Here is a 22,194-nt window from a genome sequence, read left to right on the forward strand (position 1 = left end):
TACACACACTCGACTATTAAAGCACCGAAATTTTTGAGTTAATAAAATACTCTAAATCTATTTTTTTTTCTTTTTAAACTCAATCATAGAGTAATTAAAAGAGTAACATTTTAAACTCTAACGATTGTTAATTTCAATATATCTTTTTGCTCAAACTCTTTAACTTGGTTAAAATTTGAATATTTTCACAACTTTAACAACTCTAAATTTTTCGTAAAATTTCAACTTCAGTTTAAACTCATTTATCTGAAAATAACTCATTACGTAACTCAAACACATTAAATTTAATTACCGCCAATTCCCACCAAATTCAATCAATTCAATTCCACAACCCATATATAGCACCTCAATTAAATTTCAACAATTCAAACATAACTCACCCAATTTCAAAACTCCATATTTTTACACATAAATCACCAAATTTCATCAATTCATTTTCTACAAAATCCACAAATAAATCACATCTAAAAAATTCATAATAATAATTATGAACATATAAATCACACCAAACTTGAATTTCCACAAACGACACCTCAAATTTAAATTCCACTAAATTACACATAATCACATTAAATTAATTTTTCACAAAATCACACCTCAAATACATCAAATTTCTTTTCCACAAAATCACAAATAATGTTCTAAATGCAAACTAAAAGTTTGGAAGGAGCCATTACCTTAACGATAGCTCTAACACGCGATTACGGTACCGTAATTAATATCGGTAAAATTTAAGTTCGTGACGTCGCGTCAAAAACTAGAACACTAGCACCGCAGCGTGGCGATGAGCAACTTTCTCTTCTGTCACTTCTCGAATGGAAGCTTAGATCTAGTAAATAAATGGGGGGTTTGTGTTTTATGGTTTTAGTTTTGTTTTTGGAAAACAAAGGAAAGAAGGAGAAGAAGATTCACGTTTCTGTTTCTCTGTGCCGGTTTCCTTGCTTTCTTGTCTATATATATACATATATTACTTTATATATATATATATATATATATATATATATATATATATATACTTGAACTAATAATATATATATATATTATTAAAACCAAACTACAAATATTCTAAAAATATCTAGATATTTTATAAAATTATCATTTCACCCATCACTTTCCAAACCACTTTTTGTTAAAAATATCAACTCTCGTCGCAACTCAGTTGACAGATACAATTTTCAGCAACCCGAGATATTTTTAACAAAATTGTCCGATATTAAATCCTTCGTAACGTAAATAAATAAAACTATTGCTCGACGAATAATTTAATCGGGGATCCAAAAATATTTTTGGCATTAAATTCACAAAACACTAAAATACAATAATTTGGCTAAAAAGCCTCAGAGTTCAACACTAAAATACCCTAAAATTGCATAATTTATGATTTAAAAACTATGGGTCTTACACATACGGTCTAACTCGAATGGATAACGAGTTTATTCGGATTAGGCTAAAAAGCCTTGGAAAAATTTGGGTTGAAATTATTAGGTCCAAACCCTGTGTTTTAGCGAGCTGATCCATTGGGACTAGTCTATTTTGACAGTTCAAACCTTTTCAATTGTGTGATTTTAGCCCTTTGGTTTAAAATGCACGAGTTTATGTTTGCAGCCCTCCGTATATATTTCCCCAATTTTGCGTTAATGTGGTCAATTTTAATGATATGACATCTTCAAGTATATTCCAACATGAACATAAGCATTTTAAAAAAAAAAATTAGGAATGTACAAAAATAATTGTTAGGAAAAACAAAAAGTCCTTAGTCACTTGTCTTCTTCTTCTTCTTCATTATATTTCATAGAAAACCATAAAATTGTTGGAAACACTTGACATCATTAAAATTGACCACATTAGCACAAAATTGGAGAAAATATACTAGGGATTGAAAAATCTGAAGTAGGGTAAATGTGAAAGGTCAAAATTGCCGGTTTTAAACTAGAAATATTAAAATTGCACAATTAAGAAAATAGAGAGCCTAAAGTTCAGTTAAAACTATATATAGTTTTCATAATTGATCTTAATTTTTAAATTTTGTTAATAACAAAAGTACTATAAGATATTAGACGAGCACTGAAAACAGTTGAATAGTCGAATTCCAGTTAGACGGAGTAAGGGTCAGTCAAGTTGATTGAGACACCCAACTGTTTCATTGGTATAACTTAGCTAACTAATCTTTATTACATTATAAATATACGATTAAATTTAAGTCAATCAAGTAGAATAATCCACACTATATACATATATAGTAAAAAAATAGGTTAGGATAAGGATATTACATCAAGGGAAACAAAAATATATGGCAATACAAGCAGCGGTTTGCACGACCAGCTGGTCTTCTCACTTGCTCCTACCCAAGTTCTTCGAAATGATAGGCTGATAAACGTGTTGATAGGCATTCCGTATGTTATAAAATGGTAACTCCTGACTGATGCAGATGGAGGGCTTCAAAAGTGGCATCCTCCATGTCAGGACTCATTTAACACGTCTTGTGTAAAGAACAGTACTCGTCAATATTCCAAAAGTTGTTGTCTATGTTGTGGTAAAGGATCTCCAACTCATGTCAGATTTTTTGTCTTGGAACCCTTACGAAGTATGGTGGAAAGTACCTCATCATCTATGACACGATATGTACTACATAAACGAAGAAAATAGGTTCTACAATTTATATATAAATATAAAAGAAGGGGGTGAGGTAACAACAAAAATATATCACTACAACATTTTTTTTTCAATAATATTTGAAAAATGTTGTTAAAACACACAGAAAAATGTTGTCAAAGAGAATATACAACATTTTTCATGTGTCTCATTGCCTATTACTTTTGACAACATTTTTTTTGCACTTTTGGGTATATTATTTATAAACTTGCCTAAACTATAGGAAAAGGGAATAATTTTTCAACGCTTCTAAGACAAACATTTTTTAATTGTTGTCATAGCTGACAACAATTGATAAATATTACCTTAAAGTAATACAATGAGAACATTAATAAAATGTTGTTAGAGCATATAGGCAATAATTTTAAACTGTATTCATATTATGTAGATAAAAAATTTATTTTTCTATTATTTCAATATAAATCATAAACTAGACATTATACTATTATTTTATAAAAAAATATTTTATAAACATAATAATTTAATTACATACACAACTCTTTCAATTTTAAATCTTCTCTTTTATTTTACTTATAATAATTATACATAACTCAAAAAAATTGGATCAAGGAAAATATAATTAAAATTTAACACAAGTTGTTAACTAAGATGTATTCAAATACATAGTACGTAGTAAACAAAATGTCATAACATAATATATAAAGTTTAACACTTTAAAGTACAAGTCTAGCAAAATAACAAAATATAGTTTCTTAAAGTTTTGACGCTTCAATAAAGTACAAGCCTAACAAAAAACATCATCCAAAATCATCCATAAATTCGTCATCCAACTCATTCAAGTGCATCTTCTTCAGATTCGTTATCTATATCGTACATTTCAAATTCATCATCTTGAAATTTATCACCTACATCGTCATCTTGAAATAATTAATTATCATTTTCATCATCTCTATTGATGTCCTGCTGCATAAAATAAATAAAAATAAAATAGATGATGAAACAAAATTCGCAAGAAGAAATAGACGCAAAACACACACAGAAAAATGCAAAAACACACAAATAGAACCGCAAATAGAAACATAAAAATGCACACAAAACTGAATCTCATTAATCACATACTAAAATAGAATCAGATAAAACAGCGAACAAAACACACAAACATAACCACAAAACAAAAACATAACTCAACAATGAATCAATTGTCAACTAAACGGTGAAACAAAACTGAAACCAAAATTCAGGATATGTTTTCAAAATCATCACTAACATCGATAAGTTTACCATTAATGATTTATACTTATAATCATTCAAAATAGTAATATCATAATCACTATGTATTTATTTATGAATAACATCACAATCACTATTAGACCAAAGTAAGATGTGCTATTAGACTCCAAGATAAGGTTCCTTACAAATTAAGTCCAAATGCACATTTTTTTCTTCTCAATTTCACTCTTATAACAACAAGAATTTAGATCAAGCTCAATTACAACAACAATAATAACAATTTCTATATATGATTACCTTTTCAAGACATGGAGCATGAGTTGATGTAGAGGAATGCATTTGTGTTGTAGCCTCATTTGGAGAACCATTAGCATCACCATGAGAAAATCCTAAGAAATCTTCTATTGATTTTATATTAATTTGAGGATTGCAATGTTGCATTAGAGTTTTGAAAGCATGTTGTAATTTACCAATCTATCTTCAAAATTTTCCACTAACACTGAGACCTCTTCATTGTGTGCGTTTTTCAAATCATTTATCTCCTCCTTTCGCTTTAAGGAAGTTTTAATTACATTTCTCCCATAACAACGTGCAATGGCACGACACTCCTTTTCAAAAATAACTTCAAATGCTTCTGTATCACTTTCTTCATTTTCAACCATTTTTTGAAGTTGGGACTAGCAAAAATTACAAGTAATTATTATTATCTACTATTATAAACAATATTTTATAAAAAAATTGAGTATATGTAAGTTAATGTAACAATATATTTTAACTTACAATTACTTTTTCCGTTTCTACATCCAATGGTTTTCCTTTATTTCCTTTCCGAGTTTCAACAAAAATTTCTGCTTGAGTAGGCTCTTATTTTTTTTTTTTTTCCTTTTCAAGCTACACAAATAAAAAGAATTCCAAAACAAAACAATCCATGATTTAACTCAACAAAATTTGAAACTATATATACCATAAGTAAAGGATGAAAATAATTTACAAATTTTTCACAAGCTAAAGAGAATTTCTTGGGACCCATTCGATGCACCCATTTTAGTTGAGCTATATTTTTAGTGTTCCTTTCACTGATTGACTGCATTTACGTTTCTAGCGTTCCTTTCATATGTTTCTACACCAAGATCCCATGATACTTTTAGCTCCTCAATTAGTGGTTGCATATACACATTAATTGCATTTTCGGGTGATCATGGTCCAGGAATAAATTGCGACATTAGATAATTTTATGCCATCAGATAATATATATATCAAACAAGTATTCAAATAGTCACACCATGCTCACGGTAATCTATCAAATCATGTCTTAGGCTCCTTAAAATTGTCAATGATACACCTAAATAACGATCAAACGACACTTGAGTATTATAAGTTGATCGCTCCTAAGTAAATAGGTCTAGAACTTAGACTTGTCAAGAATACAATAATAACAAACCCTATCAAGATTCAAGTAATAGGTTAATTTTGTGTGCCCATACTCATATTAGAGGATTTAACAATCCTCATGCAAGTCTATATGATCACTCAAGTCATGGTCGCAACAATCCTATGCACTATCATATTCATTTTATCTTATATTATCTAATAGTCACCTAGGTGGAATGTCGTACTTAAATAAGTATCATCATTCTTCTTTTGATTAACCTCACCATAACCTATCTTATGCACTTATCCATTATTTTATCTTATATTTAGGTTGAACCTTGGTTCCTCAGTCTAATAATCACAAAATTTGGGCAGCTCCACTTTCTAATAATATATTAGAATATCTCTCATTATTATTATGATTTGTTCCATATTTAGGATTACGTCTATGTAATCAAGAGATCAATATTGAGTCTTTTGTAATCAAGTTAACATAAAACTATTATCAATAATATTCAAGCTCTTATTAATTTATCTCCTTTCATCTAAAATCCCAAAACGTCAACATAATATTAGAGCCTATTTCGATCCACCTTGAACGAACCACCATCTATTTCGTTGTCAATTTCCCAAAAGTTTGGGAATGTAGTCATAGCTTTCTCCTTTTCGATGTGATCTTTTGAACTGCTATTGCCACCGTTGTCGCCCTTGTTTGTGGTGAATGATCGTTCCATCAGCTTCGCCCCTTCTAGATCGATCTACCCTCCAAAGTGCATCACCAAATGATGTCACACACGCCCATACATGTCATCTCTTCTTTCAGACATCTGATTCACATGTCAGCGCCTCCCACCATGTGCCATGATGCATTCGACAACCATTTAAGACACGACTTTTCTCGTTGAACTCGCCTCAACGTGCTCATTCTAAATATGCCCTCATATTCTAGTTTCGGCTACAATTATACCTGGTACAATACAAACAACACATTTTCTCTCCTTGGTACGATTATTCTTTATCAGAAAGTTCCATCGATGATAGGTCATCCTTTCGACATGTCTTCGAATTCTCCATTGTTTCATCCTTTTGGCGTGCTCATAATTTCTTTTATCGTCATTCACCCAATTGGTCAACATTCTCGTTGTGTTTTAGTCAAATTGCACACACTTAGTGTGCTTTATCCAATGCTTCTCTTTATTGTTGATGTGTAAACCACTAAACCCAAAAAGAGCCCAAGAAATGGGAGTTGTTTTGTCGAAGAAGTTTGAGAGGTTAAGGTAGTTTATGCCGCCAGTGTAAGGATAAATGGAGATATGGTCACAAAGGATGAATGTGTCGTTTTTGTAACATACGATGATCAAAATAAAAAAAATATTATTGCAAAGGCCTAAGACATATTTAAACCAATAAAATATTACAAATGTTGACTAAAGTATTTAGTAACATTCAGATAATATTTTTTAGTATGATCAGCTATCTAACATAGCCTACATTTTTCTTAGCTATTTTTTTTGTATTGTCCATTTTAGTTCTTATACGGGATGTTATTTGAACAATCTTTATTGGACAAAATAAAACAAAAATGTATCACCTATGTCCAATAAGGGGTAGCGACCTCCATATAATGGTGAAATATTATATCATAATTTTAAAATGCAGAAACGTAGAACTTAAATGGACAATAGAGAAAAAGAGCCACGAAAATATAGATTATAATGGAGAACTGATTATACTCAAAACATTAAGCAACTATTACTACAAACTCTAGCTGATTGTTCTAATTTTTTCTTTATATCTTTTTTTTGTATTTTTTGCAATTCTATTTAATTATATTATTAATATTTTTTTCATCTTAAAATAATGTATTAAAAAAATAAAAAATAGTCATTTTAAATGGTTAACATTCTTATTCTTTTCGAATACAAATACAAATAAAATTCCTAATGCATTGTAAAATCGCCATTTAAAATTGAGGTGTCCTTTAATAAATTACTTTTTCAATAAACGATCTTCTACTAATCTCAAAATTAAGATAGATTAATATATAAATTTTAAAATATTGTTTTTTTAAAAGAGATTTATTGAAAAAATAGCACACAATAAACACCTTTCAATAAAAAAATATAAAAAAAAAATATTAAACACGGATTTCAAAAAAAGACGGGACAACTTTAAAATAATAAATACTATACCATAAAAACTTATTATACAATATACAATTTTATGAAATTATTATCAAAATATTCTCTATACTGCAACACAATATGTAGATAAAAATAATTAAGTTATCACATTGTTTATTATTCAGGATTTCACAATTTGGAAATTCTCAATAAATAAGTTCAAGGTACTAAATCATATTAAAAAATTAAAAATTAAAAAAAATTATATTCGTTCCGTGAGTGCAATTTTTGGAACCAATCGATTATATGGGTTGTCAGGTATTCTTGATTGAATCTTTGAAGACATCCCAATGATCTTCAAATTAAATTAATTTCCTGTAACCCAAAAGTTGAATTAATCATAAGATCAAACACATAAATATGACTACTCTTCATAGTATAGGACTATGTTGATTAAATTAGAAAATTTACAAAAATTAATAACAATAATAATAATAACAATACTAAATTTATTAATAATTGATATAGTTTTCTTTAGTTTATCACTTATAGAGTTATAGTATTTATTCTCTCAACTCATATTTATAAATAACAAAATACTAAGGAAATACAATATTCAAAGAATTTAATATTAATTTTTTTTCCCTGTCAAGAACAAAAAAAAAAAAAATCTCTTATAATAGTACTAGAGGAAGTATTACTTAATTATTGATTGTAAAATAATTAGGGTTATTTTTGTTAAAATGATGTAATTAATGTACTAAAAAATTTATAATAAAAAATAAGTACTTTTTTTAAATCTTATATATAATTATAGAGAGAGAATACTATATAAACTATGCGTTGAGAATAATATAACTATCTTTAGAAGAATGTATTTATATTTATAGTTATATTTAAATTTAAATATATTTAAGATTAAAATTAAGATATTATTACGATATATGATTTAGATTTTTGTTTAAAATATTTTTCAGATTTGTTAGATTTTTTTTCTTCTTCAAATATTTGGATGATGATATATTTATATCACAATTTAGCTACATATATAGAGCAACGCATAAAAGTCTAGAATAATGAAATTTCACATAAAAAGAAGAGACTTCTCCATACTAAATATATCTTATATAATCACACTTCAAATAATAAAAAATAAAAAATTATCACTGTGTTCTTCATCTGTCTACCATCATTTTTGTATTTGATCATTTTCACATATATTAAAAAACTATAATAAAAGAAACAAAGAAAATTATGATTTTATTTAAAAGTGTAGAACAAAGTATTAATTTGTGAGTATAATTTAAAACAAAAAATATGAAAGTAAAATTAAAAACTAATTATTCTTTTAGGTGAATATTTTATGCAAATGTGACTTTTATTATGAGACTTAAAAATTTAAAATGAGTGTAAACTTCATTCATACCAATACTAGTATTGATGATTTCTTTGACCACTTGAGTAGTTTTCTTTCGACAAAGGAAGTCTTCTCTGTATTACATAATGTTATTATATATTAGTAGTAAGGGTATTTTAGATATTTTCTATTTTCTTGTATATATACTCATTGTAACCCTATTAACTTTAGTTTGATTCATTCTATGTTATGAAATCCTAGAGTAGTTGTCTGCTAGTGAGTTTTGGGGAGAAGTAGTTCTTACTGATGTTCATGCTATTAATAGAATTCCATCCTCTATCATATCAGGTTTGTCTCCCTTTGAAAAATTGTATGCTTCTACCCCTGATTACTATTCTTTGAAAGTTTTTTGTTCTACTTGTTTTGTTCTTCGCCATCAAGTAGAGCGCAGTAAGTTGTCTTCTCGTTCAGCCATGTGTGTTTTTCTTGATTATGGGGATGGTCAAAAGGGTTATCGTTGTTATGATCATCATGCAAGAAAACTTTATGTATCTCGTAATGTTGTTTTTCTTGAGCACATCCCTTTTTACTATGTTTCCTCTTATTCTTAGATTACTAAGAGTTCTGAACTAACCCATATTGATCTGTTTGGTCCTAATGATAGCGCTTCTAGGGATTGTAATGTTGAGAATTGTAGGACAAATACTACCACTCCACATGATGACATCCCTCTTGTCCCCCCGGCTGTCCAACCACCTCCTGCGATTGTTGATCCTCCTCGTTACCTTTCTCGTCAACGTAAGTCTACTCAGTTACCTGATTTTGTCTATTCCACTTACTCAACTTCGTTTGTTTCTTTCTTAACCTCTATTCACAGTTTGTCTGAGCCCTCTTCCTATAAAGAGGCTGTTCTTGATCCTCTTTGGCAGCATGCTATGGCAGAAGAACTATCTGCATTGCACAAAACCAACACTTGGAAATTAGTACCTCTTCCTCTTAGAAAACGTGTTATTTGATCTCGTTGGGTATACAAGATCAAAACTAAGCCTGATGGGCCAGTTGAGCGCTACAAAGCACGTCTTGTTGCTAAAGGTTTCTCTCAACAATATGGTATGAATTATGAAGAAATTTTTGCTCCTGTAGCCAAGATGACCACTATTCGTACTCTTATTGCAGTTGCATCTATTCGTCAATGGCATATTTCCCAAATGGATGTCAAAAATGCCTTTTTAAATGGTGAGCTTCATGAAAAATTCTATATGGTCCCTCCACAAGGAGTTTCTCATAATCCAGGGGAAGTATGTAAGTTAAAAAAGGCTCTATATGGTCTTAAACAGGCTCGAGCTTGGTTTGAGAAATTCTCTACTCTGATCACTTCTCTTGGTTTTCGCTCTAGTGAACATGATTCTGCATTTTTTATAAGGTCCACCACTCATGGTCGCATTATACTTTCTCTATATGTTGATGATATGATTATTACAGGTGATGATGTTAGTGGAATCAATGAGTTGAAATTGCAGTTAGCCAAACAGTTTGAGATGAAGGACTTGGGAACTCCCCGCTATTTCTTGGGGATTGAAGTTGCCTACTCTCCTAGAGGCTACCTTCTTTCTCAATCCAAGTACATTGCCAACATTCTTGATCAGACTCGTCTTTCTGATACTAGAGCAGCAGATACTCCTCTTGAGTTGAATGTAAAATATGCTCCCTCGGATAGTGTTCCTTTACCAGATTCCACTTTGTATCGTACTTTGGTTGGCAACTTAGTGTATCTTACGATTACCAGACCTGACATTGTTTATGTTGTTCATGTTGTTAGTCAGTTTGTTGTGTCTCCCACTACAGTACATTGGGCAGCAGTTCTTCGGATTCTTCGTTATCTTCGAGGAACTCAATTTCAAAGTCTTCTCTTTGCATCGTCATCCTCATTGGAGTTATGAGCTTATTCTGATGCTGATTGGGCTGGTGATACCACTGATCAAAAATCTACCACAAGGTTTTGTATCTTTCTTGGAGACTCTCTTATTTCTTGGAAGAGTAAGAAACAAGACATTGTGTCTCGCTCCTCTACAGAAGCTGAGTATCATGCTATGACATCCACTACTGCTGAAATAATTTGGTTGCGTTGGCTTTTTTCTGATATGGTATCTCTCTTTCTGAGTCAACTCCGATGCACTACGATAACAAGAGTGCTATTCAAATTGCTCACAACTCGGTATTAGATAATGTTATTATATATTAGTAGTAAGGGTATTTTAGATATTTTCTATTTTCCTGTATATATACTCATTGTAACCCTATTAACTTTAATTTGGTTCATTATATGTTATGAAACCATAGAGTGGTTGTTTCTCTTCTTCCTCTTTTCATTGTTAACACTCTGGTCTCTTTGACTTTGGTATAAAAATCTTTACTTTCTCTAACATACTTGAGCTCTTTATGATATATCGTGTGAAGTCCAACTCAGCTTTTATGGTTTGAATTCCTTTAAATTCAAATATTCTAAGATTGGTTGAAAGACATGTTGGAATTATTTGTTGTCCGACCCATCTTGAGTTTTCAATGTCTTTTCTTTTAAAAAAAATTATGCTTCTGCATGTAAATAACCAAATTGTCGTTAGAATTCACCATCGGCACATTCAAATTAGAGGAACAAATGCTCTAAAAATATTTGTTAAATAATAAAAATGAAAACTTCAAATTAAATTGACCAAATTTCTTTTAATAAAAAGTACTTAATATAACTTTCAAGTGATTTCTAATAATATACTTCTATATATGGTTCTTTAGCGATGGATACTTTTTAGTATTTGCTTTTATATATTTTTCTGTTTATTTCAACAAATTATATTCACATGTAGATGTTAGTTAAAAGAAAGTTTAAATATCATTTTGATCTTTTATCTATTATTAAAATTTATCTTGTTCTTTTATATTTTTTTTAATTATTTTTCATCTTTTATAAACTTTTAGTTATTCTCATAATCACAACAAAAGTTATAGCCACATATGATTATTACAATTTCATCTAACAATTATTAATATGTATCCACTATAATATCATTTCAAAACAACATCAATTTAATCCAATAATAGTATTGCACTTGAGAAAATTCTCCTTGCATCCTATAAAACATAAGTAAACTCTTTGAAAGAAGAATATTTATTAAATTTCTCTGTTTCTTCATCTCGTCCTTATTAAGATTGCATAGTTACAATCGATCCAAAATTATACCTCAATAATTTATGACAACATACATAAAATTGTTTGAAAATATTATGATGTTTATAATTTATAAAAGATAAAAAATGAAAATAAACTAAAAACAAATAAATGATCAAAACGAATATTTACTAAAAGATAAAAGACTAAAATTGCACTCAAACTTAAAACAAATATAAGATTTAACATGGATATTATATTGCTAAAAAACATGGATATTATTATATGCTTTTTTTTTTTATCAATAAGTTAGATTAGAGTGATAATTACTGAACTTTTAATTACAAGTAACAACATTTAAAATTAATTTGAATTTATAACTTTTGTTTATCTACTTTAAAAAATATATTATGCAAATATGATTGAAAAAACATCATACACACCTGAATGACAAGATTCTTTAGTTTTGGAGCATTTTGAAGAAAGATAAGGAGCATATTCCAGTTGCAATTCTCAGACATTTCAACCGATAAATATAATAAATTGAAAAAAGTGAGAAGACGTAGATCGTCAATATTGTCCTCCCGTGCTCATAAACTGCACAACAAAGTTATAAAAAGAATAGAAAATTGCATATGAGTCCTTGCTAAATATGAAATTTATAACTGTAAAAAACATATGAAACATACCTTAATTGTGTGATAAGTGAGAGTCAGTGATTTGATATTAGAAATTCCTTTGAAGAGTCTATACAAACTTTCAAAATCCGGATACTTATTAATACAAAGAGTTGCTCGATCAACATTTACCAAGTTTATAGATGTAAGATTTATGGGTCACATATGTAATTAATTAATAAAGTGTGTTAGGGTCATTATATAATTAGCTAATAAACTAGGGGTCAAATAATGTATAATAGTTTATGGCTAAAGAGCATAATAGTTATGAAAATTAATAGTGTAGATACCAGACAGTTTCTAATTTAATGAGGGGCTGAATTGGAAATACTGCAATTTGGGATATAACTAATAATAGTTATATATAGGGGTAATGGTCCCCAAGGCAAACACAACAAGACTATTCAGTTTCAAAACCCTAAAGGAGAAAATTCTCTCTCTCTATCCCCATCAAGAGAGCAAGGTCTTCAGGTGTTTTGCTGAGGAAGATCACCCAACCCATTGGCTCTATCATCATCATCTCAGGATTTCATTAATGGCAATTCCCACAGGTACGCTTCCGCCTTTGGCTATTCATCATGTAATTGACATGGATTGTTGAGCACAACGTTATTAAGGTTTTTCAACAATTGGTATCAGAGCCTACCATGTTTAATTCATGCTGAAATTCGGTTATTGTCTTTGTTTTAAGATGTAATTTGGGAATTTGGGAATTTTGATATATATATTATGGAATCCATATTTTTAACGTGTTTGAAAAAATTAGAGTTTGTAATTTGGGAATTTGGGAATTTTGATATATATATATATTATGGAATCCATATTTTTAACGTGTTTGAAAAATTAGGGTTTGTAATTTGGGAATTTGAGAATTTTGATATATATATTATGGAATCCATATTTTTAACGTGTTTGAAAAATTAGGGTTTGTAATTTGGGAATTTTGATATATATATTATGGAATCCATATTTTTAACGTGTTTGAAAAATTAGGGTTTGTAATTTGGGAATTTGGGAATTTTGATATATATATTATGGAATCCATATTTTTAACGTGTTTGAAAAATTAGGGTTTGTAATTTGGGAATTTGGGAATTTTGATATATATATTATGGAATCCATATTTTTAACGTGTTTGAAAAATTAGGGTTTGTAATTTGGGAATTTGGGAATTTTGATATATATATTATGGAATCCATATTTTTAACGTGTTTGAAAAATTAGGGTTTGTAATTTGGGAATTTGGGAATTTTGATATATATATTATGGAATCCATATTTTTAACGTGTTTGAAAAATTAGGGTTTGTAATTTGGGAATTTGGGAATTTTGATATATATATTATGGAATCCATATTTTTAACGTGTTTGAAAAATTAGGGTTTGTAATTTGGGAATTTGGGAATTTTGATATATATATTATGGAATCCATATTTTTAACGTGTTTGAAAAATTAGGGTTTGTAATTTGGGAATTTGGGAATTTTGATATATATATTATGGAATCCATATTTTTAACGTGTTTGAAAAATTAGGGTTTGTAATTTGGGAATTTGGGAATTTTGATATATATATTATGGAATCCATATTTTTAACGTGTTTGAAAAATTAGGGTTTGTAATTTGGGAATTTGGGAATTTTGATATATATATTATGGAATCCATATTTTTAACGTGTTTGAAAAATTAGGGTTTGTAATTTGGGAATTTGGGAATTTTGATATATATATTATGGAATCCATATTTTTAACGTGTTTGAAAAATTAGGGTTTGTAATTTGGGAATTTGGGAATTTTGATATATATATTATGGAATCCATATTTTTAACGTGTTTGAAAAATTAGGGTTTGTAATTTGGGAATTTGGGAATTTTGATATATATATTATGGAATCCATATTTTTAACGTGTTTGAAAAATTAGGGTTTGTAATTTGGGAATTTGGGAATTTTGATATATATATTATGGAATCCATATTTTTAACGTGTTTGTTGTTGAGATGGAAAAACGCTTTGTAAAAAGTGATAAGGCTGAAACAAGTTCTTTGCTTCAGAATTTAATTTCCATGAAGTATCAAGGCAAGGGAAATATAAGAGAGCACATTATGATGATGTCCAACATTGCTTCTAAGCTTAAAGGTCTAAAGCTTGAGTTGTCAGATGACTTACTCATTCATTTAGTATTGCTGTCTCTTCCTTCGCAATTCAGTCAGTTTAAGGTGACTTATAATTGTCAAAAGGAGAAATGGACTCTTAATGAGCTCATTTCATTATGTGTGCAAGAAGAGGACAGGCTGAAGCAAGATAGGACTGAAAGTGCTCACTTTACTAGCATCTCTAAAGACAAGGGCAAAAGGAAAAGAATTGAGGAGCCCAAGAACAAAGCTGCTGCTAAGGGTCCAGAACAAAAGAAGCAGACTAAGGATAACAACTGCTTCTTCTGCAGGAGTTCTGGACACGTGAAGAAGGATTGTGCCAAATATCACGCTTGGCGTGTTAAGAAAGGTATGATTCTGTCTTTGGTCTGTTCTGAGGTTAATTTAGCTTCAGTACCTAGAAACACTTGGTGGTTAGACTCTGGTGCAACTACTAACATCAGTGTTTCAATGCAGGGTTGCCTGAACTTCCGAAAGCCTAGTGATACTGAAAGATGGATCTATGTAGGAGATGGGAAGAAGGTAGAAGTTGAAGCCATAGGAAAATTTAGATTATTATTAAGTTCCGGTCATTATTTGGATTTAAAAGACACTTTTGTTGTACCGTCATTTAGACGGAATTTGATCTCTATTTCTTATTTGGACAAATCAGGATATTATTGTTCATTCGGGAATAAAGAATTTACTTTGTCTTTAAATTCGAATGTTGTTGGAACCGGTTTACTTTCTGGTTATGATAATCTTTATTTGTTGGAAACTGTGGCTAACTATAATGAAACCTTGAATGTGGAATCACGTGGTACTAAGCGGAAAATTGACAATTTCAATTCAGGGGTGCTTTGGCACAAGCGTCTAGGTCACATCTCTAAAAATAGAGTTGAACGACTTGTGTCAGATGGAATTTTAGATTCCATTGACTTCACAGACTTTAACGTTTGTGTAGCATGCATTAAAGGAAAACAGACTAAAGATAAGAAATTAGGCGCATATAGAGCTACAGACGTCTTAGAATTGATACATACGGACATCTGTGGGCCATTTCCAACTCCTTCTTGGAATGGTCAACAATATTTTATATCATTCATAGACGATTATTCTAGATATGCCTACCTTTACCTAATTCACGAAAAGTCCCAATCAATAGACGTGTTCAAATCCTTTAAGGCAGAAGTTGAGAATCAACTTAATAAAAGAATTAAAAAGGTCAAATCTGATCGTGGTGGTGAATACTACGGCAGATATGACGGTTCAGGTGAACAACGTCCGGGACCATTTGCCAAATACCTAGAGGAATGTGGAATCGTCCCACAATACACTATGCCGGGGTCACCCAGCATGAATGGTGTAGCTGAAAGACGAAACAGGACTCTTAAGGATATGGTAAGGAGTATGATTTGTCATTCCACCTTGCCAGAGTCACTCTGGGGAGAGGCATTAAAAACAGCAGCATACATTCTTAATAGAGTACCAACTAAGGCAGCGGCTAAAACACCTTATGAGCTTTGGATTGGGCGTAAGCCTAGTCTGAAGCACCTTCATGTTTGGGGATGTCCAGCTGAGGCAAGGCCTTATAGGCCGAATGAAAAGAAATTTGAACCCCGAACAATTAGCAGCTATTTTATAGGGTACTCAGAAAAATCAAGGGGCTATAAATTTTATGATCCTAATTTGAGAACAATTTTTGAGACGGGAACGGCAACGTTCTTTGAGGATATTGAGTTTGGGGGGAAGATTAAGGTTAAAGATTTTGTCTTTGAGGAAGAATCGGTAACAATTCCAGAACTGATTCTTCCACCAATTGACTTTCCCATTATTGAACAAACTCAAGATGATCTGGTTGTTCAGGAAGAACAAAATCCAGATCAAATTCAAGATCCTCAAGAACAAGTGCCTCAAGAGCCAGCTCCATTGCGGAGATCCACTAGAGAAAGGAAAAATGCTATTTCGGATGATTATGTAGTATTTATCAATGAGGTAGAGGAAAATGTTGGCATGACGGAAGACGACCCAGTCAACTTTCATCAAGCCATGCAAGATTCTCGTTCAGATAAGTGGATCGAAGCAATGAATGAGGAGTACAAGTCTATGCAAGACAATTCAGTTTGGGAACTTATCCCATTACCTGAAGGAAAGAAACCCATTGGTTGCAAATGGATTTTTAAAACCAAGCGGGATTCCAATGGTAATGTGGAGAGATATAAGGCACGTCTTGTAGCTAAGGGTTATACTCAAAAGGAAGGGATTGATTATAAAGAGACTTTCTCTCCGGTTTCATCGAAGGACTCTTTAAGAATAATCATGGCTCTTGTTGCTCACTTTAATTTGGAGCTTCATCAAATGGATGTAAAAACAGCTTTTCTCAATGGCGACATTGATGAGACGATCTATATGGTGCAGCCAGAAAACTTTGTGTTGGGAGACCCAAAGAATATGGTGTGCAAACTAAGAAAATCCATTTATGGGCTAAAACAAGCTTCTCGTCAATGGTACCATAAATTTCATCAAGTAATTCTCTCATTTGGTTTTGAGATGAATACAGTTGATGATTGTGTGTATCATAAGTTCAGTGGGAGCAGACATATTTTCCTGGTCTTGTATGTTGATGACATACTGCTTGCCACTAACGATATAGGCATGTTGCACGAAACTAAGAAATTTCTATCAAAGCATTTTGAGATGAAAGATCTTGGTGACGCCTCTTTTGTATTAGGAATTCAGATACACCGAGACAGATCTCGAGGTATTCTTGGATTGTCACAAAAGAGCTATATCGATAAGGTTCTCAAAAGGTTTGGGTTACAGGATTGCAAACCAGGGGACACCCCAGTTGCTAAGGGAGACAAGTTTAGTCTCAAACAGTGCCCTAAGGGAAGTTTGGAAATTCAAGAAATGCAAAAGATCCCTTATGCTTCAGCTGTAGGGAGTCTTATGTATGCCCAAGTATGTACGCGTCCAGACATAGCGTTCATAGTAGGGATTTTAGGCAGATATTTAAGCAATCCAGGTCTTGACCATTGGAAAGCAGCCAAGAGGGTCATGAGATATTTGAAGAGAACAAGAAACTACATGCTCACATATAGGAGGTCAGACCAGTTAGAGATCACTGGGTACTCTGACTCGGATTTTGCGGGATGCCAAGACAGCTTAAGATCAACTTCAGGCTATGTCTTTCTGTTAGCTGGTGGAGCAGTTTCTTGGCGTAGTGCCAAGCAAGGTCTTACTGCTTCATCAACCATGGCAGCAGAATTCGTAGCAATTCATGAGGCATCTGACCAGGGCATTTGGCTGAGAAATTTTGTCACGGGGCTGCAAATAGTTGAAGGGATTGAAAGACCACTCAAGTTGTATTGTGACAATAGATCAGCAGTCCTGTATTCTAACAATAATAGGAGCTCAACCAAGTCAAAGCACATTGACATTAAGTTCCTAGTTGTTAAAGAGAAGGTACAAAGTGGACAGATATCCATAGAACACTTAAGGACAAACTCCATGATTGCGGATCCACTCACTAAAGGTCTACCACCCAAGGTCTTTCATGAGCATACTGCTCACATGGGTGTGCTACAGTTTGAGGAATCTTGATTTTAGTGGGAGTTTCGTCCATTATGTAATTCATGTTCTATGTTTAATTGTAAAGTACAAATACATTGTATTTGGACTTTCTGATCAGAAATAAAGTTTAAAGTATTCAGTTTTTGGTTACTTTGTACATTTAAGTTATGGTATGATCTCATTCGATAAAGTAGGACCAGTTGAAAATTGACATGCATTGACCAACTTCATGTAATTTTCATGCTACACTTTTCATAATGGGTCTATGTCATTTAGTTGTGTCAGTACAGGTGATCATTGATGGGTTTAGTTATGCTTATTATGACGAAAGCCTCTTTGGTTCCATGTGCTGATATGATTAATGGACGGGACAATTTGGATTATACTCAAGGTAATTATAATGACATTTTTTGACGTCATAAAGTCTAACACACTCCTAAGGATACATGTGTGACCAGTGGGAGATTGTAAGATTTATGGGTCACATATGTAATTAATTAATAAAGTGTGTTAGGGTCATTATATAATTAGCCAATAAACTAGGGGTCAAATAATGTATAATAGTTTATGGCTAAAGAGCATAATAATTATGAAAATTAATAGTGTAGATACCAGGCAGTTTCTAATTTAATGAGGGGCTGAATTGGAAATACTGCAATTTGGGATATAACTAATAATAGTTATATATAGGGGTAATGGTCCCCAAGGCAAACACAACAAGACTATTCAGTTTCAAAACCCTAAAGGAGAAAATTCTCTCTCTCTATCCCCATCAAGAGAGCAAGGTCTTCAGGTGTTTTGCTGAGGAAGATCACCCAACCCATTGGCTCTATCATCATCATCTCAGGATTTCATTAATGGCAATTCCCACAGGTACGCTTCCGCCTTTGGCTATTCATCATGTAATTGACATGGATTGTTGAGCACAACGTTATTAAGGTTTTTCAACAATAGATTCATATTTCCGAAGAGAATTATCAGTAATATCAAGAACTTCAAGTGACGGAATATTAATTTGTAGAGGGTCAATTTCGGTAATAAAAATAGGCAAAAACAAATTAAGGCATAAACTCTTTAATAAATTAAAAGTGATGTCGAGGGGTTGTTTCAACCAATCATGTAAAAGAAATTCCTGAAGACGTGGACAACCATGTAGAAAATCACTAATATCATACTCATGATGATCTTCATTATCCAAAATAGAATTGAACACAAGTAATTGAAGATGAAGAATCTTTAATGATGGAAAATTAACATCCAAAAAAGAATTGAGGAATGTTGGTTGAATTTTGCCCCGCAATTTTAATACCACGAGTGATTCGCACGTGGGAAGTCGAAGTGGCAATAAGGTTGGTTTATTGAGAGTCGAATTCAATAGAAGTTGTTCAATTTTAAGATCTAATGCCTTTAAGACCCACAAACATACATGAGTTGGTTCGCACCCAAAGAAACTATATAGTTTGAATTTTCTTATCTTTTTGGTGCGTCTCAGGAGAACCGAATGTACAAACTAAATTTCTTTACAGTTTGAAGATGTTGTTAATTGAAACTGAAGGTCAAGGATTTTGGTGCAGAGTGATCTCCATCTTGTAGAAAGAACAATTGTTTTGTATGCCACTTTTGTTGGTAGAAAATATAGAATGTGACATAACTAATCGTCTGGGAGATTGCTTAATCGGTCACACTCTGTTTTCAGTTTCTTGTCTTTTCCATTTGATGATTCTTTAATCTCAATCATGGAAGAATTAATCACGGTTTCATGAAAGGATGATGATAATTACTCAAGTAGTGCTATTCTGTTTTTTTTTTTGTACAAAAAAAATAAGAAATGGTATTCTAATTTGACTATAAATAATAACAGAGTTTGCAGATTAAACAAAATAGTTCTCCTATCTTATTACGTATTAACTTTTTTTTATTTATTTTTATCTTTGCCCATCTTTGATAAAATCGAATCCATCTTAGATTTGTTTAGAGGGATTTGAACTTTTATAATACTGTGTAATTAGTATTAAAAAATATATATTCGCAAATTATTTAAATTATGTGATATTAAGGTTATAACATTTGAGTGAGTTCAATTATATGATTTATGTGTATAATAATTAAGTTTTTTTATCTTTTTATTTTCGATTTGGATCCTTTATCTTTTATTTTTTTTATAAGCAAATAATTAAATTAGTTAAAATGTTTACAAATTAAGTTATTGTGTATTTTTCATTTATCTTTTAATATTTTTACAAAATTATCTTTTAAAAATGATGATGTATCGTTAAAAGCATTGAATGGCAAGTCCATGTAGGATTATTATTAAATATTTTAATATAATGTTAATGAAAGATGAAGAGAATCATAGTTCGTGTAATTTTTCTAGTTTGATAAACCTTAACAAATAAATTTGGATTTCAATTGATTTTATTAAAACAACTATTAATAATAATCCTATATTGAACTTTACCACTAAGATTTTGAATGATACGATTGCATTTTAAAGGATGGTTTTATAAATATATTAAAAAATAAAGAATAACTTTGTAAATATTTTAAGAGATAAAAAACCTTAATAAGATAGAAAAAAATAAATGATTTAAATACTACACATCAATAAGATAAATGGTTTGAAGTGTAGTTTTTCCTTAAAAAATAAAATGGATCAATCTTTTTTTCTACTATTAAAATCGTTTGATCTAATTTACTTTATTTGATAATAAGCGGAATGTCAAACATTAATGTATCTTTCTGTCAGTATTTTTATTGTACTAAATTATGCACCATTTTTTTTTATCTAATCATAAATTTATTAACAACACAATATGGATTTTTTACCACTATATCCTAGTTTTTAGGATTGTTAACCAAAATGCCCCACTTTTCAATTTGGTTACCAAAATGCCCTATTTTTTAGGGCTTACTTGAAAACTCTCCCCGGGGGAGCGACATGCCAAAGACCAAATTTTTTTTCTTTAGTAGGAGGTCGCTGGGCGGGGATGCGACCTCCCAAAGGCATTTTTAAATTTTTTTTAAATGATTTTATATATTTTATAAAATTGTTAAATAATAATAATAATAATAATTATTATTATTATTAATAATAATTATTATTATTGTTATTATTATTAAAAATTGTTATAGTTAAAAATAATTATAATTAAATTAAAAATAATTATAATTAAATTAAAAATAATTATAAGTAAATTAAAATAATTAAAAATAAAATAGAAAATTAATATTATAACTATTAAAAGTAATTAAAATTAAAAACAGTAAATTATATTATAAATTTAAAAGAAAATACATTAATAAGAAAAATTACATTAATAACATGAAACAAAATACATTAAATTAAGAAATACCATAAGCTAAATTTCGATAAAGTTTCTCATAACGACATAGAAGGATACCGAAAATCAATTGATCACATGATGGTTGACGAAGTAATATATTCATTCACATTTATTTAAACTTTTTAAATATATTCATTCACGTTTATTTGAACTTTTTAATCAATTTAATGTATTTTGTTTCATGTTATTAATGTAATTTTTCTTATTAATGTATTTTCTTTTAAATTTATAATATAATTTACTATTTTTAATTTTAATTAATTTTAATAGTTATAATATCAATTTCCTATTTTAATTTTAATTATTTTTAATTTATTTATAATTATTTTTAATTTAATTATAATTATTTTTAATCTAATTATAATTATTTTTAACTATAACAATTTTTAAGAATAATAGCAATAATAATAATAATAATAATAATAATAATAATAATTACTATTACATAAAATATATAAAACCATTTAACAATTACATAAAATATAATTATTACTATTACATAATTATTACTAATATTATTATTTAACAATTACATAAAATATATAAAACCATTTAAAAAAAAATTGGAAAATCCTTTTGGGAGGTCGCATCCCCGCCCAGCGACCTCCTACTAGA

The 22,194-nt window shown here is 30.2% G+C and overlaps 1 protein-coding gene and 1 pseudogene across 1 annotated transcript in view; both read right to left on the reverse strand.

Annotated features, from left to right (window-relative positions):
• The window catches only part of LOC140920999 (uncharacterized), a 3,226-nt gene extending 2,319 nt beyond the window's left edge, over nucleotides 1-907 (reverse strand). The window contains exon 1 of the mRNA XM_073370602.1: nucleotides 678-907. The gene's annotated coding sequence lies outside the window, so the exon portion shown is untranslated. The remainder of the gene's footprint in view (nucleotides 1-677) is intronic.
• Nucleotides 908-11,066: 10,159 nt separating this feature from the next.
• On the reverse strand, nucleotides 11,067-19,973 carry LOC105852957 (F-box/LRR-repeat protein At4g14103-like; annotated as a pseudogene).
• Between the last annotated feature and the right edge of the window lie 2,221 nt (nucleotides 19,974-22,194).

The sequence above is a fragment of the Cicer arietinum genome, chromosome 7 (assembly GCF_000331145.2).
Source record: "Cicer arietinum cultivar CDC Frontier isolate Library 1 chromosome 7, Cicar.CDCFrontier_v2.0, whole genome shotgun sequence".
Taxonomy (NCBI): domain Eukaryota; kingdom Viridiplantae; phylum Streptophyta; class Magnoliopsida; order Fabales; family Fabaceae; genus Cicer; species Cicer arietinum.